The following is a 20,200-nucleotide window of genomic DNA, read 5'->3' as shown; positions in this document are numbered from 1 at the left end:
ATAAAACAAGTTAGAAGTTATTTTAAATAAAAACTACACAGAAGACAGCTTGGTTGAAGGGAATATGTATATAATAAATCTAGGTGAAATCAACTTTGGAAGATGATTGTGGTATACGCGGAAGAAAATAATGAAGTATTTAGATGAAAGTAATAAAAGCTACAAAGCCAAAACAGAAATGAAAAACAACTAAAAAGGGTTAATCAGAGCCTCATTTGTACCCACAAGCCAGCAATGTAGTTAGTCAGAAAGAAGTCAGGGAACTAATTTCTGTCGATAGCTGCTTCTACGTCTTTTACTTCAGTATTTCTCAAAAGCAAAATACATAATCACACACACATGCATTTGAAAATATGAAAGCCAATGCATGATACAGAAGGTAAAACAAGGCATCCAGCATTCACAATAATACCCAAGAAATGGCATATGTTATGTTATCATTCAAGATTCTCTAAGAGCTAGGGAACTGTGTACTTCTGATTTGCAAAATTAAAATAATCACACTCCTACCATTAAAACAAATATTGATTTATAACTATCTTTATGTCAGAGTGGCCATGACTTGAAGGTTTTGTATTACTTTTTCAGGTGGCAATATAATGGAATCTCATGCAATTTTTCTTATTTATCATTTTGTTAACAATTTTCGAGACTTGCAAGTTTGAAGATTAACTGATGTCTCTTCATCCAAAGTCTATTTTCATCTGAGTGCTAGAACATTTTCATGGTATGTTGAAAACAAGATAATGGAGTGACAGTGGTAAAAAATAACACTTGAAGGAAGTATCTTTTAATCAATATTTATGTGAAAAATGGAAACAAAGTAGATCTCTTCACACTTCTTTCTTTTTATTATTTAAATACATTAAGTAAAATGATTCAAAATAGTTTTTTCATGGAACAAGAGCACACATTTAAAAGTAGTTTCTAGTATCAGAATTCCTTACATCTTTGTATTGTTACATTAGTTGGAATCTTTTCATCAGATTTATTGGTTTTGTGATGTTTGCTGAGACTTGAGAAAATGCCTAATTATTTCGATTTGCTATTTTTTTTTCCCATTTTATTTTCTCCTGATTTTGGTTGGTTGTTGTTTGTCTGTATGGGTATTTTTAAGGCTCCCACTAAGTCAACATCTTTGTGTTCATGTATTTGTTCAAAACCTTGAAAACTGATGTTTTCTACTCTACTGTGCTTTCAGACACACAACTTCAATACCACATGCATCTGTATTAGTCAAACATTTAAAGAAAAATATAATTATTCTTAATGACACTAGATTGAAAGGAACCCTTGGATTTAATCTAGTCCCTCTTGACGTTTGAAGATCCATATTTACTGTCAGGAAGGTTTTGCCCTTGCAAACTGACAGCTTTCGGTTTCCTTTCTACAGTCATTTTATTGCTGGAGTGCACAAGTTTGTGCAAGGTTAAAATAAAGAATAACTGATCAATCTGTCTCTAAAATGATTTTTTTTCTTTTTTAAAGAAAACAACAAAAATATAGAACTGAGTCAGTTATGTTGTGTTATGAAGTACAGACACATAAGTTCAACTGTCATTGTGGTACTGACTGTATTCTTGTAAATCATCATTTAAAGGTTTCATAAAAACAAAAATGAAAATACTTCCTTTTACAAGTTTTCCAATGTCTTGTGTCATGTGAAATGTCAAGTTATGGCATCTAAGATAGAAACTATGCTATGAGTAAAAACAGACTGTATAAATTCATAATAAATTTCTGTCTACAAAACAAAAAAGCCCCTCCAAACAACAAAACATCCAGAAGATAGCAATGCTAATCAGACTATGGGAGTGCAATTATCTACTTTTTTATTATCTTGATTTGGTGAGATCTTACTAGCCGCAAGCTAATACTGTCATCTACTCTTTCATTAAAGCTCAGTTTGATTAAACATTGTGAATGTGAACTGTTAGCTACTACCTGTTTCTATTGCAGTACACAGATGAAAAGGATTTCCCCAAGCTAACAAAAATTAGAAAAGAGAAGACAGCTTTAAAACCTCAGTTTTCTCTTGGTGCTCCTAAAGAGATCAAAACTCATAAACATCTTGGCATGTCATTACCTACAGAAAAAACAAACTTGCAGACAACAGAGACAATGACTAAAGTCTTCAGCTTACATTTCGAGTCTTCAGCCATTGCTTACCTATAATCTAAAATCAATAATCAATTACTTGTTCTCAAACAATTCAAGGTACAACTAAAACCACAACAAAATTAGCTTTCTGGAGGCAAGAAGCTAAATAATTTTGATCCCAAATACTTAGTTCATTACCACCTGGTAAAGGAAAGAGAAGACCTCAAGCACCAACACAGAGGAGCTGTGTTTGTAAGGTGGCATTGGCATCACTCAGATGTCTATATAAGAAAACAAAACAAAATTAACCAAAAAAGGCAAACATCTTAAAAATAAAACAGTCTGATGTCATTAAATAGAAGGCAAAATAACAAAAAGGAATGAAAATCTCTTCACATGCCTGTTGTTCAATGACATTCGCTAAGCAAGACAATGACAGGTAGAGATATTTGGCCTACTTTATCAGTCTAAATGCATTTACAGGATAATCTCCTGAACCACAGCCTATGTTCAAAACAGTACCCTCACAGATCTGTAGAGGATTTTAAGCTGAAGTGATGTGAAATACACACTGGTTGACTATATATATGCTTTTTCTTAGTTTCTGACATTATTTTTCCTTTACATCTGTTAAATAGATAGATTTCTAGTTGAACTATTTATTCTTTTATTAATGCTAGAGAGAGCAAAGTTCGTATTAGAGTGTTCCATGTGAAAACAAGGATCAAGGTTCTTCAAATCTGTGTTTTTACTGTTATCAGCAAAATTTCTCCATCTCTTATTTTCCTTTATAAGTTGCTTTTCATTAAACACAGAGATGAATTAGACACAAATGAGTGTGAGGCAACTTAAAATCCTTCAATTTCCAAAGTTCAGGGAGGCTGCAACCACCTCTTTCCATTTGTTTCCACTTACAGCAAAGAGTATCTTGATGTTGCCAGAAGAACTTAAAGAATATTTCAATCTGAACTCTAGAAATATATTTTCAGCCAACCTAATGAGCACCTTTTTACACTCAGATGTACAATGAGGCACCAGATATCCAAGACCCCGAACAGTAATGCCTTCAGGACTTAATTTTGCTTGATATATTCAATTCAATTATATATTCAGCTGAAATATTCAATTAAATTCCTACTATAATGACACTGTAGTACTACAATAAATGTTTAAATATACCTAGGGTAAAAACCTGCCACATTTTAAACTTGACTTTATTTCACTAATTTACTTGGCAATAAAATAAATAATGAACACAGATTAGGAAAAAACACAACAGAATATTTCAGTTGGAAGGAACCAGCAATGATCATCAAGTCCAACTACCTGACCACTTCATAGCTGACCAAATGCTAAAGCATACTAACAAGGGCATTGCCCAAATGCCTCTTCAACACTGTCAGGCTTGGGGCGTCAACTACCTCTCTAGGAAGCTTGTTTCTGTGGTTGACTACTGTTTAAGAAACATTTCCCAATGTCCAGTGTAAACCTCCCCTGGAAACTGTTCCCACGAGTCCCAGGGAGGAGACATCAGTACCTCCCTCTACTACTTCCCACCTCAGGAAACTGGAAAGATCCACTCAGTCTTCTTTTCTCCAATCTGGACAAGCCCAAAGTCCTCAGAAGCTCTTTACTTGTAGGACATTCCTTCCATCCCTTTTGCCAGCTTTTTTAACCTCTTCTGAATGCATCCAAGGCCCTTCAAAACTTTCCTAAATTGTGGGGCCCAGAACTGCACACATTACTCAAGGCGAGACTGCACCAATGCTCAATATAGCAAGCTAATCACCCCTTTTGATCTAAGAACATATTTACAATTATTTCTTACAATTCTAGTTCCATGGAGCATAAGTAACTATAAAACATAGGCTTACTTAACACTTATCTTTCCCGATGAAAGGTACCTCTCTTGCCTGCAAGTTAAATAACCTATGATGCATTTTTTTAATTTCCCTCTTATTTTAGATTTTATAATTAAGGACATACATTCATTAGGGAAAATCACACTTGCCTATCATTTGATATTTATAAGGCATTAACATCTGTATGTGCATGGAAAAAAATGAGATGGAAACTGACATTAATTCTATTTCTTGACTGAAAAGGAATATAGCATTCAGATTTTTTACTTGTATCTATTAATGAGTCGTTAAACATTTAGCAGATTTCTCTTCACCAAAGAAAACAAATGAAGCAAAGTAGTCTTGTTTCACCATACCTAATCTTTGTATTCACTTCAGAAAAGGCGTTCATAAAATATTTTTCTCATGTGTCTACTTCTGTAAACATTCATAGAAATACTCAAAAAATATGGAAATTAACTCTACCACTACACTAATTAAGTTTAACTCTATGAGATCAGGGCCAAAATGTTGGTGGATATAAATGCAACTATATCACTGGAGTGGATATGTGAGTGTGAGGTTTTTGAAGACCATGTATAGAGCAGTTCAAGAGAAAACCTGTGTGGAAGTCAAGTGGATCAATAAAATAGAAATATTTTGAGTTGAAATTAAACCCTGAAAGTATTAAAAATACTATTTTTAATGTATTATGTTTAAGGCTCTACAGTCTTATATACATATTGATTCATAGAAATTATTTAGAAAAGTGCTATAATTTTTCTGGGATATTCTTTTCAGCTAAATTGTTAGAACCCCATTATTTTCTTGTCAAGAACATAGCCTTGTTTTCTTCGAATTTTTGATGTGATTGTTTCTCTTTATATTAGATTAATATATGATCTGAATTATTTGGAACCAGTGCACCATCAGAAAATCTTCCTTGACTAAAGAGCAATCCAGTTATTCAGTGAAAGGAGAACTAATTCCAGCCAGAATTTTGTCTCTGCTACCATGTCTATTTGTGGCGAGAGAAGCAGCATTGATTTTTCTGTTTTGTTCCCATAGATAGGCTCAAATTCATATTCAGAGGTGTGCAAAGGAGAAAGGAATTGAAGGGTGAAAGAAGCAAATGCAAATGACTGGTTGAGTCACCGTCCCTGGAGATATTTAAAAGATGTGTAGATGTGATACTCAGGGACATGGTTTAGTGGTGCATTTGACACTCCTGGGTTAATGGTTGGACTTGATGATCTTAAAGACCTTTTCCAACCTGAATGATTCTATTACTGTATGAAAATAGGAATTAAACATTACTGTAATATTGTTTTTCCTTCTAAACGACTTCTAAAATTTTTAGTGCTTAACAGTATTTTACTGTTTACACATTAATTCTAAACATTGAATTTAAAAAATTCACCTATAGATTTAAATACGTCTATTTTTTACTTTGCTCATCATTTAATATGATTTCAAGACCTGAATGAATTATGCTTAAATCCCATTTTCGCTTGAACACTTTGCTTAAAAGAAATTAACCACTGATGTCCATACTATCAAAAACAATTCCTCATGGTCTATCCAAATATCCCCTGGAAGTGAAAAACTGGAAGCATTATGGCATAGGCAACAATGTTCAGGTATCTGTAATGATGACAAAATTTACTAAAACAGTCCTAAGGTCATTTGCCCTAGTACTTACTCATATATATAAACTGGGAAACAGCATTTAGAGATCACATTAGAATTCCATTGAAAAAAGTGACCCTTCACTTACTAAAGTATTACATCTAATTTACAAAGAAGCCATACTAAATTAGTTATCTAAATCTCTGGCTGAAATAGATCATGGCTGTGTCTTACCAATTAACCTTTCAATGCACAAAACCCCAAATGGTTTCTAGTGATTTTGTTTCCAGCTCATTGTAAATGGCAAATGTTCTCATACATGCAGTACAACTCAACTACTGCTCTCAATTCATTAAAGGCAAGAGTTCTTCATTTAATGAGATGGAAAAGAGAAAAAAGAAAACATATTTTACTATGTTAAATAGAATTTCACTCACATATGTATAGATAACCAACATCAGTTTTTACATACCTTAAGTCCTTAATAGCAAAGTCAGATAAGAGTACAAACATTCAATACTGCTATTATCAGAACATTGCACAGCTTCCCAAAACAAAATTTATCAAATTCAGTGGAGCTTACATTAGCAAAATTACATTTTCTCAAATGTATAAATATACTCTGTTGTTAAAATTCAAGATTAGTCTAATCATTGCTTACTTTCTATTCAGTCTGAGACTTCTGTCTGGAGTGACATTTTAATTTATAGTACCAAAATGACACAACTAAATATTATGAAGAGAAAACCAGACTTACTAAAAAGGAAATACACAAGAAAGTGGAATACAATTGTATTAAGTGGAAACATGACAAAATACAAAGCAGAGGAACAGCTTTAGATTCACCATAGCAGCATCATGAATTTTCTTGAGAGAATGATAGTGAAAGCAAAAACTGGTATCAGCTTCTTTTCCTGTCAAACCATCAAGAGTCATAGCATATAGTTTTCCTTGGATGTATAGAGGAAAAAACTTTTCCTTCAGACTGCTTGAAGTCTGATGATGTTCATTGCATAGAAAGAAACATCCCAAGATAAAGGAAGCAAACACTTTTTTAAGCCATGACTTAGAAGATAATTTCTGAGCTCACAGAAGGTCTCACAGCATATTTTAAATTACACACTGACGTACATCTTGTCTTCATAAAGTGTAATCAGGTCTCAGTCTGTTCAGTGAGGTTACAAAACAATTTTTGATTTCCCACAAATTGAGTCTATGTTGAAAACAATCTGTGACTTGAAGGAAAGGAAACAGCTTTGCACTTTGAACTTGCAACAGCTGAAGGCTTTATTTAGTGTATGGGGCTGCCTGCAGTTGTCTGCATATCAGGAGAGCAGAGCAGCCTGTGCCTGTCTTAGGAGCAAAAGGAAAGAGATAGGAATACAACAGTTCTTGTACTAGGAGAACATTAGAAAAATGTTTTGTTTTCCTCAGGTGAGCTCTTTAAATTTCAAAAATACAGTAAGTAAAACTGTAAAGAAAAAATTAAACCTTCTCTTTCAACTGAAACAAAATTTTGAGGTGAGAAAACTCAGGGATGAATAGCCTGATTAATCATTTACTGCTGTATGATCATGAGTAGTTTTGGCAGATTTTGCTTCAGTTTTCTAACTTATCAAATGTGATTTCTTTTTCCCTTTTTATTCCCTTTTTTTGGCTCATGAGTGGATCAGACTCTTGCTGGGGCTTGCATAGGGTGATACTAAAGAACTATTCTTAGAATTTCAGCATACCACAACCAGAAACATGTAACAAACAAAGGATCACTGCCTATTGTGACAGATAAAAACTCAAGGCTTAAATGTTTATTAGGTCAAATCTGAAAATTGATTAAAAATAATGTTCTCCTTTAATCTAAGATATTCAAAGGAGAAAAAAACCTGCAAGCCTGAAGTGATTCAGTGTTCCATTAGAGACATCATATTATGCTTAAAAAAGTGAGAAAGAGAATCAGAACCAGTGAGATTCTTGTATTATATAATAAGCATCCCATCCCACCTGTATTGAGAAGTGCTCTTATCTTTGAAAGAAAGATATTTGAAAGAAAGAAATTTCTATTTGAAAGAAATTCAAGTAAAAGACAAAATTTCCTGCAAGAAAGTAAAAATTCACTTGCTTTACTTATTTTGCTTGTAATTTTCTCTCTCTTCTTTATAGCAAACAAGATGCACGTTTATTTGTAAAACCTGAATGGTCTTGGATGGTTTCAGATTTCTGAAGTTTACAAATGCCTCCTTCAATAAACCTGCAACATAGCACTTACTGAAGAAAACAGACATCTGGGAAGAAGGACTTTTCCACTTTCTGCTAATATTATTGGACAAATGTACACTGTTATTCCTCCAGCTGACCAAGGAAATGGAAAAGATACTGAGACTCTACATCTTCTAGCCTACCTTTTCTCTTTTCATTTTGGGACAGCATACATCAGCATCTGCACACACAAAATCTGGTTTTGTTCTGAGTTCTTTTCCATAAAATTACATTGATTGTCAAGAAAACACTCTCAATACTACTATAGACATTTTTAAAAAGTCAGAAAGATAAAAAGAAATATTTAAATTTTAGGAGGCTACCAGTTTTATACCGACAGTAAAAGATATGTCTATATACATAAACAATTAAACCAAAGTCATTTAAATCAATGTAAATGAAAAAAACCCAACCCCCACTGTGGGTGCTGGGTGGCTCGGACGGTCGGGACGGACGGAGACGAGAGATCTCTGAAGTCAGATCTTGGAACATGCGGTTTATTGCAAAGGGCGTGGGTATAGGGGCACTGCTCAGAGCTGCCAGACTCAGCTCAGAGCAGGCCCAGGAGAGCAAGAGAGTAAGCGGGTAAGTAAAGAGAGAGAGAGAGCGAGAGGAATGAGAGTGAAGAAGTGAGAGAGAGTGTAGTAAGAGTGTCTGAAGTCCTGGTTACAATACAATAAATCATCTTCTGTACTGAATATTCTAATTGTCACTAACCAATCTAATACAAGATACAAATCCTATCGCATTTACATACAGCCTATAAGAGTTCTTATATTACCATAGAGTGTTACATCTTAACTTCTAAAAACTACTCTTTGGACCCCTTCTGCTGAGCTAGTAGGGTCTGCTCTGACCCTTGGACCTGCCTGCAAGCAGAGGGTATTGTTCAATCAAGAGGGGATTACCTTCAGTCGGCCATACCATTGTTTTCCAGTTGTTCAGTAACTAAGACTTGGTAATTCAAAGGTGGCTTTCATTTCGATGTCGCTTATAGTTTTCATATTCCCAAAATCTTTTGTCAGGCAATCATATTTATAAGGCTTTCCTGTTTCATCTTCCCCAACACCCCCCCACTTATTTAATTTTTGTTTTTGAGAAAACAATCTTACTCATCTTTAAGACAGTTTTGCATTTACTCCCAAGAAAAAATTCCATTATTCCATGCTTATGTGACCAAGAGAATCTTCTGCATGTTCCCTTCCCCCAGATAAGCTTTCTCTGTTAGCTCTGCATTCTTTCATCTGCTGGCTTTGTATTGCTTTATATCTATATGCACACAGTCCTTTATATTGTTCTGTTTGTTTGGGTTGTCCAACTCTGTTACACACATTACACAGTTTATCTGTAACAACACTCCTAAAGCAGCCCAGGGCACCATCAGCTTTCTTTATGTTTCACTTTGTGTCCACCAGGTCCCACAGTTCCTTTCCTTCCAAGCTGCTGTCCAGCTAACCAGCTCCCTCACATATGCTGCCTCGCTACACTGCCTGGGTTTATTCCTCCCCCTGTGCATGACCTCACACTTATCCTTGTTGAACTTCATGAAGTTCCTGTCAGACCATTTGTCCAGCCTGTCCAGGTTCCTCTGGACGTCATCACAACCTCCGGCCTGTCAAGCACTCCTCCCTGTGTTGTAATATCAACAAACCAGCTGAGGTTACACTCTGCCCCATCATCCAGATCATTAATGATGATGGTAAGAAGGGCTGACCCAATGTTGACCTCTAGGGTACACTGCCAGCTTAGACTTAATACCACAGGTTACCAAGTCTGGGCCTTTAGCCAGTTTACAGTCCACCTCAATGTCTGTCCATCCAATCCATACTGTGTCAGCTTCTCTATGAGGATCTTACAGGAAAGAGCATCAAAAACCTTGATGATACCTAGGTAGCCCTACTGACCACCCATTGTTCTACACTCATCTACCAAGACTGTCATTTCCTCATGTAAGGTTATCAGTTTGGTCAAACACAACCTCCCATCACCGCCCATGGACTTATGTACGTCCAGTTTGTTTAAATATTCCCTGACCTGGTCCTCTTCCACCACAAGTACATTTTCCTCGCACCAGGCTTTTCCTTGGCTTCAGTAACTAACATTTCTGAAGAATGATTTTGCCAGTTAAAGCTCAGAGGAATTCAGAACCTCAGCTTTTTCCATGTCCTGTGTCACCAGGTTCCCTGCCTCATTCAGCAGTGGGCCCACATTTTCCCTATTCTTCATTTTATCACCTATGTACACATAGAAATTCTTCTCATTCTTTTGATATCCCTGAACAGATTCTGTTCAATCCAGGCTTTGTCCCTCCTAACAGCATCTCTTCAGGCTTAAATGCTGCCTCTATATTCCTCCCAGATCATCTGTCCCTGCTTCCACCTTCTGTATGCTTCCTTTTTGTATTTGAGTTTGCTCAGGAGATCCTAGCTCATCTATGAACTGCTCCTGATATTTTTGACTGACCTTCTGCCTGTAGGTCTGGAATAATAAAATCTAAAACAGATAAAGCTTTTATCAAATGGTCTTCTCAGCAGTGTAATCCATGAGAGACAAATTCACAAAACTATGTGTACAAAAAGGCTTTCAATAATATTTAAGTAAAACATGTAGGAAATCAATATAGGCAGAAAGTAGACTCTATACTGGTAGTACCATCCTTATTATATTCTAAAGTCACTGTCAGAGCAAAAAAAGGGAGTGCAGCTGCTGAAGAATTTAGGGAAATTTAATGTATTTGCGAAATACTGTTGAAGTGTTGCCTCTTGTGTCTTCTGAAAGCCTTTACCATGGTACTTCTGAGTCACTTTTTTTCTGAAAATTGTTAAAAATATCCCTCCAAGGACTGGTAGGGTCTAACACGTGAAGCTTCAACAACCGCTGTACCATCCCTCTACCCAAACAACCAAGAGCTTTCAAAAAGCGCATATGGGATAAAACTCTCTTTATTAGTAATTCACCTTTGCTTAAGTGCACAACTTATTGCTTTTCAGACTGCAGGTAGTTAGTTCAATTCCCAATAAAGTGAGACTTTATGTACATTCAAGAAGTACTTAAACTAAAGCAAGTGATTTAATGCTGCTGTCTGAATCATTAGTGTGCTAGCAGGGGACTCCCAAATCAGTAGTTCAAGAACTGCTACTCAGTCATTAAGGAATTTTTCAAAGTGCTGCACCAGCACTCAGTGAACTTCAAAGCATAAAGAATTTTTCTGTACCCAGCAAACTACTGACACTTCTCAATTACTGTGACATTTTACACACATTTTGCAAAAATATGAGAACTGCACAATGTAAGGAGGAAATAAACCACCAAGCCTTTGGTGTTCATTGAGTATTTTTAATTATATATTAAGTTTTGCAACCATTGAAGTCACCCAGATTATTATTATTATCAGTTGTGAGCCAGTTTTGTGACCCCTTCCTCAGGGTTATGCAATATAGCAGTAGATCAATGAATTATCACCTCAGCCAGGGTACTAAGTCTGATTTGTGAAGGATATGTGTAAGAGAGGAGCACAGAATACAGCTGGTGACTGACTTCTAGCAGAGAGAACATTTTTTCATTTTACTATTTCCTCTCTTGAAATCACATGATAAACATAAATAAGCCAAACAAACTGTTTTCTGTTTACTGTTCACATCCACACATATTTTATAACATGTACTCCCACACTACACAGACAACATGCTGATAATTTTGAGTGAAACAGTTGTGCTCTTAGCCTTCTTTCATTTCTGTAGGTAGCATAGGTTTACCAGCTGCCTTTACTAAAAATCTTATGTAAAATAAAAATGATATAAACTTGGGAAAAATTATGGCAAAAAAATTATCATCACCACCTGCTGACTTGAACTCTCCCATTAAAAAAAGGTCTTCAAATAGACATTTAAATTAATATTTAGGTTAGCTACTTACACCTTCTCTGTCTACTTCCAAATTTATTTGCCATTGTAGACGTCCCAAATGCCATTTTTTGCATAGTCTCCTTAAAATCCTTTTGCACTCTGGAAGCTGGTCGTCTCTTAAATAAGAGCATACAACTTCCAAGCACAATAATTCCAAATAATTCTGCAGGTATGATGACTGTAGAGAGACATCATATTTAGTTATCTTGCTTTAATTAGCAGTCTGAGTTGTTAGAACTGATGATTAAGATATCTCCTGTCTTTCTACTGTTGTGCTCCTGGAATACTCCCAGCAGGTAGGAATAAAAATTAGCTTAGTTATTAAGCACGATGTTCCTGCTGAAGTACTTCATTTTCTATGGAAGAATACAAGAATTATAGGCCAAGAACTTGCTACTGTTTTGCTGTTTTATTTTTTATAATGGAGAAAGAGTACAGCAATACAGCATAACTTTCATCTTCATGGTAAAGGGGATGCTTTTCATTTTAAGGACTGTAAAGATAGTGAACACCATATGAAAACCAGTAACATAAGTCCTTCTCTTACCCCAAGACACTGAAAACTATCAAAAAAGAAAATTGCAACTGGAGACTGTAAACAAAAAGTACATGAAAACTCCAAAAATATTGTGCATGTGTTAAAAAATACTAAGATCAAAGTCTAGATTAATTCTGGTTTTACTAAGGTTGTAGAACTCCCAGGCTACCTTACAGTACCCCCTGAAAGTTCACATATCTCAGCACCATAAAGACTTGTTAGAGTCAATGTCAAAAGTTCTTACTGGTACTGAAACAATGGAAAATATCTGTAAAAGTCTTAACCAAAAATAAATTTGAGTGAATTTTTCTGATTCCTTTAATGATTCATTTCCTTGCTGTCATAACACCTACATTTTGTACTGTGTTCATCCTAGTAAGGCAATTTTTAAATACCATCTTATTAAGCATCTGAATTTACTCATAACATTGTTATATTAGCACATTCAAAGGGTTTGGAAAATAGAATCTGATAAGGATTATGTTTACACACACACCTTCAGTTTCCCTGAAGTAACAGAACAGATTGAAGATGGATTAATCTGACAAAATTTAGACCTTTAAAAAGTCTCAAGCAGCTAGTCATTTCGACCCTCTTTAGGGTCAGCAGAGAGAAACAGACATCTGTAACAGGTCAGACAACTTGCTTACTTCCTTCCTTCAAATATAAAAGCTACAGCCAGCATTTCCAGCAAAAATGATTTTTAGGTAAACATCCTGTTCCTCATGCTGGACTCTGAGCACCTTTTTAACTTGGGAAGCTTAAGCTTTAGCTTTGACAAGCAGAAACTTCAGAACAATGTTACCCCTGCAGTTCTGGTATTCTGTATTGCCTCACAGCGGAGGACGAGGTTCCAGAACTGAATAGCTGAGGCATGTTCTCTCAGATGTGTCTTAACTGCAGCTGAAGTCAGTCTTGGGAGGCAAACCATACATAGACAATTTCCTCCCCCAGTATCACATATCTTTCCCTGCCTCCAAATGACACATGTTGGTAGAGGTTTTCATTAGGTACTGATCCCCCCTTCTTCAATCTTTCTGTCCCTAGCATTATGTTCTGTTATGTACATTTTAGATTTTTTTTACAAAACACATCTCATTCTAAAAGCTTTGCATGCATACTTAAAAGGTCTTTCAGAAGAAAAGGTAGGTCACTTACCCATTATTTAAGATGGAAATAAAAATGTGCTATAGCATGCCAATTCTGTAGGCCTGTTTTCTTTAAAAATTACATGGTTTGTCCAGTGAAAGCACAGGAGGCTTTTTGATACCTGTACATTAGCAGTCATTGCTAAAAACACAGCATGAACAAGTTGTTTCACAGAGAAAAACATCTAAATCATTCTTCCTACGAATTGTGGGGTTTTTTTTTATTTTTAGGACAATGACATAGCTTCCCAATATCCCTACCACATCCCTACTAAACAAAAGGTTGCACATACTGTGCCTGCAGCTATTTGTGCACTGAAAGGGTGGTTAGAAAAACTACTGTCACTCGTTGATTAGCTGCTACAAATACAATGTGTGATGCTCAGGTCCTGTCCTGTCTGTCCTCCGCTCGAGGGAACAGCAATGCTGCTCCCACATTCAACCCGTTAACCAGTTTCCCCACAAACCACATACAAACATAATGACCCTTGAGACTTCTTCCTTACTTTCACCTGCACTACACACTGGCAAACCTATCCAGGAGGGACTGGCAAATAGAAGCAGGCAGCCTTGCTAAAACACAATTAGAAACGAAAACAGGCCAAGAGCAACTTAAGTATGCAGTGAAAATGTAGATGAAGAATTAATTTTATGTAGACGTAGTAAAATAGTTGTTACAAATTGTAGGACAATACACACTTGATGGACTATAATTGCTATGCAGATTCTGTACTGCCACTCTGCCAAGATGGTGTTGATTGACAGAGCTTGGTAAAGCACTGAGCATAAGAACGAGTTACAAAATTGTTCTTCACACCATGCTTGCCGTATGTGCATGCCTTTTGCTTAAGTAAGCTATATGAGGTGTCAGTACAATTTTAACACCCTTGAAAACAGAATGCAAATTCAAAGCCTACGATTGCATCCATATGACCATATGGTCATAACCATAGAATATATAGGGGCTGAATGCAATAGGTAGTCCAAAATTTTTGCCAGAACTCTAGCATCAGTTTAAAAAATAAACTCCATAATTTCTCACTTGAATTTTAATCATTCAGTATCTTCTTAATGAAATAGCATGTGCATAATATAATAAATTAGTACAGTGTCTTAAGTAATAGAAAAAAATCTGAAAAATCCCAAGTACTGATCTAAGAGTTGCTTAAAGAAAATCTAATAAATCACAAAGGTTTAAAAGAAAAAAAAAAAAGTACTTTTCTACTCTAGAACTCATCACAATTCTTCTTAACTCATCTGTTTAAAATTTATTTTTCCCCACCACTGACTTCAGCCACATTTTATTCCATCATAAACATCTGAAGCAAAATAAGTTATTTCAAATAATGTAAGATGAATTTTTTGGAACAGCATTCTCATTTTATAATTTAAAGTACAGGGTAAGAAAAATATATCAATGAGTAACTGAAAAGATTTTTTTTCACTTGAATACTTTCCAAATTATTTTTGTTCTTTAAGCCAATATAAAGTGCACACTCTTAAATGACTGCAAGTTTACCTGGTCTGAATTCTTCAATAATAAATATGTATCACTTTTTATTTATTTTCTTTTCTAGCAGTAAAAGGTTTTTTTTCTATATTTGATCAATCCTTGTAGAAAAATGGATAAAATCTAAAAAATGGAATTTGGAAATTTAAGTTTTTCATTAAAAATTAATAAAGAAACAAAGTAGGTTAATACTAGTTAATTTATCTAATACTAGTTAATACTATGTTATCTGGAGAAAATAATTATCATCACAAACTTACAATAAAAATGAAATTAAAGAATTGGATGAGACTATGACAGAACTAAAATAGAAATCTAGGAAGAAATATCTTGAACAGCACATCAGAATAAAACATTATAAATACAAAAAATACATTTTCAAGGTATATTGGAAACTTTAAAACAATCTGCTTTTTCTTCTATTTCTAAATTTAAAAAAATAATACTTTTGAGATCAATACAAATATTTCAATTTATAGTAATGAAACAAATTCCAATTAATTATCAATACAATTTGTAGACCGCGAACATAACATCCCACTGAGATATTTAAAAAATTACATGCAATTTTCAATGTACTGGTTTATTTCCTTAAAAAGTTTATCTCAATAATGAAAATTACTCTTCACAACCACTGAGTAATCATCCTGTTTCAGAAAATATTAAGAACATAGATTTAATTTCTGTGTGATGACAGCAATACGAGTCTGGAAAAATGAGGCAGTTCTGCTTTTTTTTGTTCTTGGTGTCTTCTTGTAAAAGGAAATTTCTCTAAACTGTTTTCAACTTCTTGTCATTAGACCGAAGGTGAAATACTGACTTATTTTCTCCTCCTTTAAGTTTACAGCTCTTCCAAAAGATAGCTGTTCACCTCACTAGACTGATTAATCAATTAATTGAAACAAACAAAACATCCTAGGTAGTCTTCTGATGCTATAATAAGAAAAAAAACCAATTTGCCAAACAGTCTTGATATTCTTGACTTTATCAGCTAAGGAAATTTTCTCTTCTAGTTCCAAACACACTTATATCAGCTTCTTAGATTTCAATATCAAACTTCAGGTGCTTCTTGGTCAAAGATATTTATCTTTTCTGTTGGGAGGAGTATTTCATACACCATTATCTCACAATCTTGAAATAAATAATCAATTCACAATGGTGAAGGAAAAATTAAGTAAAAGAAAGAGCACAGCTATTAAGAATGACAAAAGATCAAAAAAAAAAAAAACCACCATACACAAGCCCACAAAGAAAACCCACTTGTATCTTGAAGCCAATCCAGAAACTTGAGTAGCGTTTTCCCCAGAGATAAACTATGATAAGGATATTGAATGCCATTAAACCATCCTATTATCCACACAAGTACTCAATTTTCTAAGATGTGATACATGTGCATATTCAAGTGCAGACTGAACTTCAAATCTATGGCTTAGGTAAATAACAGCAAAGTGTGGAAAGCACACTCTCAGTTATGCTACAAACAATACACAGCTGGCAATAGAATTAGCAACAGCTAAAAAAAAACTGGTACAGAGCATGGTTTTACTTTATCTTCCAGATGAATCATAGTCTAACCAGCTGCAACAGTTAGATTCTTTATTTTGTATTACACACCACCTAAATCTCAGTTTCTAAATTTTTCAGTAAAGAGTGCATGTTCCTGTAAGCTTGGCTGAAATTTATCAGCATAAAATACAACAATCATTAAGTGAATGAAGCCAGGGTATTGACCTCGATAGGACCCTTGCATTCTACATTCTGTAGCCTTGTGAAGGAAAAATTAATCATTGCAGTTAGTGAATGATTGGAACTGAAGTAACATCATGGCCTTTGGAAAAGACAAGCAAAACATTCTCATCAATACCTATGATTCATCTGATTACCTGTAAGGCCGAGTCAGAGCAGAACTAATGGATTACTTTCCTTGAATCATTACTTGGCAGAAAAGTAGTGTGCTGGGCAAGATACTTTTTAATAAAAGATGTTCTACACTAGAAAACACAATTTAAATAACCCCAAACATAACAAACAAAACCCAAAAAACTTGTGAAGAAATAAATGGAGCATCATCAAACTCTCCCTTTCCCCTCTATAACAGCAAAAATTGCTTTTGCATTTCTTGCTGTTGCTTTGCTCAGTTCTGATCGATTTTAAATTTAGTAATGTTTCACTGGAGAACATTTGTTGAAAGTAAGTAATTTATACTTAATTTTTGCATTTTAGTCCCAATTTTGAGACAAAGAGGGAAAACCCCACAAAGACAAGTTTTGGTAAATATATCTATTCTTAACTTCCAATTACCAGGTTTCACTGGCAGTTTTCAGCTCTTCAGCTTCTTGACTAAAAATAGAACTAGTTTGTACACACAGCTGATTATTGCTACTCTAAAGCTCCTCAGACACAAGATTTAGATGCGTAAAAGTTCTCCATACAGTCTTATGTAAAAAATACTGGCTATTGCAGAGTTAAATCAACCGATAATTTTAGTTTTTACTAATTTATTTGTCCTCTTAGGAAATTAATGAATTAACAAACAATCACATGTAGCTTACTGAAATCCTTTATACCTAAGAGGGATTTATTTTTAAAAAAATATAATCTCAAACTAATTTTTTGGAAATATGACTTCAATTTTTTAATACCTATTTTCTATTCAAAGCATTGTTTAACATGGCCTTTACTTACCTAAGAAAATTCTTACCCTTCCAGTCAAAATCTCAAGGTTTGAAGAAATAATATGTGCTTGACACTGTTACTTGGTCCCAAATTTATGTCTTTAGTGCCATTAATTTTTCTCCATTTATAATAATTGTATAACCTCAGAAACACTGTATTATAGAACTGTCTTTTTTAATTTCTTACATAAATTTAAAGATATTGGGAGTCTACATCTCCAGGCTAAGTTGAAGACCAGTATATCCTTTCCTGTTCATCACAGATACCAACAGCTATTTTAAAAAACATCCAAACCCCCATCCAGCAAGCAGAAAGCTAATACAGAATTCTCCCAGAAGCCAGGGCATCTCCAAAGTCAGCAACACTCCTGAACTGCACTTTTTGATGCTCTCTGTAGGATAAAAGGGAGGGGATGTTGTAGCAGCTTGTTTTGCCATCACATGGGACACAGGGGCTGCAGAAGGCATGCCAAAAGGAGCGTGGCACTGTACCAACACTGCTCCCTCCAAGCCTTTCTCATCTTGGCCACCCACAGGAACTCAGCCTCAAAGGCACCTCAGTCCTGCATCCAAGCTGCCCTTACAGTTCAGAGATCTGCAAATCCTACAGCTCCAGGGACACCAAGGCTGAAGGCTTTTGCCCTAGTGTCCCTGGATCTGTAGGTTTTGTGACTCTCTGAACCTCAAACCTGGTGCATTTTGAATTACAGACATGGCTGCTAAAAAATCTTTGAAATAATCTAGACAATAACTTAAAAACATAAACAAAATATAAAACTAAGAAATAAACACAACAGAACACATTTTATGAATATAAATTAATTCCCTGCCAAGTAAATTAATAACATATGTTTTACACATTCATAGATATCTTAAGACAATAGGTGTGAAATAAATTTTATTTATATAGCAAAAATAAGTGTGACTTATATTGTCCCAATCTTCAAGTGACTCTCATTTGACAGTTTATCACACCTAAAGATCTTTTTCTAACTGTTTTAGCGATTGAAATTTTAAAGCTGTTAAAAGTAACTTGTGAACCACAACAGGATTAGAGCAGCTATCATTTGATTAGGAGAAATTCCAAAGAATTTAGATATTATTTCAAGCTTTAATTAATTCTAAATTTACCACCTGTAGACTTTTTGAATATGCCCTAAGCAATCTGTTAAATTGATTAGTCCCCATTTCTCTTCAAATAGCTGTTTGCTTACTGCAGCTGCTTCATTTTCTGGAGGCAGTGACACTGAAGTTCTTTTAAATAAACACTGTTGTACCACACAAGCTTCTAGTGTAACAAGCACTACATTCTTTTACCTAATTACAAAAAGCAAGCGACTACTAACAGAAAGAGAGATGTTGTAGTTAAACTTTATTATGCTCACAGAATAGAGGGGCATGAATTTCAAAGGGTCCTGATTTCTTTTTGCAGAAGAAATGCCACTATTGAAAGAGAAGGAAAGGTCTGTAGTTTCAGACATAATTACTCAAACACTTCTGAATATTTAAGTGTATGTCTAAAGTAACATAGTGGTCTGACTGTGGAAAATAAATCATTTGCTGAAATGATTCATCTTCTCTCAAGTGGATACACATTATTTTGATACACAACAAACTGTCTCTTGAAATCTATTCTTTTGAGATTCACATATGGAAAGCTGTTGGTTTTAATGACAAAACAGAACTACATATCAGCAGGGCATCAAATTAGTAATCACATTGTTTGCCCTGATACACAAGCAGAAGTTCTGCAGAAATGAGCTGAGTACACAAAAGCAGAGAGACAAACTCAGACCATTAAGCAGAAGCCAGCTACTCCAATGAAGGTCATTCTTCATTTTCTTCTTCTGATATGAACTGAACAACAACCTATTGAATATCTAGAATTATTTCAAGCCACATCGAAGTAATGATTTGGAAGATAAGTAAAAATGTGTAATTTTCACTGTGTATAAAGGAATAACATATTATTCTACCTGAGTGTAACCCGACAGTACTCTCACTGGACAATTAGCAATGTTCTTCTACTGTGCTCAAAATCAGTTTTCATCTTACGTGCAGATTTTTTTAGACAGCACTTAATTTATTTTATTCAAAGACACTTTACCTTAAGAAAAGAATGGAGTATACCAGCAAAGAAAGAAAAAGGTAAAAATGTCCACTGTCTTTCTACAAATCACTGATGACCTTTCACCAGAGTTTTGTCTCGGGTGAAGTGTTGGTCAATCTGTCCAATGCATTTGAACTCAAAGAAGAGCCAAGAAAAGCTAGTAACATACTAATGGAATTGCAGGGACTTTTCATACAGGAAAATTAAAGAAATTTAACAAAATCAAGGCCAAGAGAAAAATGATTGCTTTCCAGATATTTGTTGTGTTACAGAGTCAAGACAGCAGAAAATTTTTCGGGGTTAAAAAAAATTAAAGATAGTTAAAGGTAACTTTAAAAATAGATTTAAATCTCCCAGTCTGTCACAAACAGAATCTTCCAGAATTCTACATGGACAATTTCTGGCCAGCAGCCATATTCCTTAATGTCAAGTATCTCAGCATAAAAGTACACTTCAAGTAACTCACTGTCTAGGTAAACCACTTGGACACC

The 20,200-nt window shown here is 34.8% G+C and overlaps 1 protein-coding gene and 1 long non-coding RNA gene across 9 annotated transcripts in view; one reads left to right on the top strand and one right to left on the bottom strand.

Annotated features, from left to right (window-relative positions):
• Positions 1-8,267, top strand: part of LOC125329451 — a 51,200-nt gene extending 42,933 nt beyond the window's left edge. For both annotated transcript variants that reach the window (XR_007205156.1, XR_007205150.1), the window contains exon 4: positions 7,728-8,267. This is a non-coding gene — a long non-coding RNA (uncharacterized LOC125329451). The remainder of the gene's footprint in view (positions 1-7,727) is intronic.
• Positions 1-20,200, bottom strand: part of CDH18 (cadherin 18) — a 522,886-nt gene that overhangs the window by 309,192 nt on the left and 193,494 nt on the right. The gene's annotated exons all lie outside the window — the stretch shown is intronic.

Source organism: Corvus hawaiiensis, chromosome 1 (assembly GCF_020740725.1).
Source record: "Corvus hawaiiensis isolate bCorHaw1 chromosome 1, bCorHaw1.pri.cur, whole genome shotgun sequence".
NCBI lineage: Eukaryota > Metazoa > Chordata > Aves > Passeriformes > Corvidae > Corvus > Corvus hawaiiensis.
Note: the sequence above shows the minus strand (reverse complement) of the source record. Positions and strands in the feature narration are given on the sequence as shown.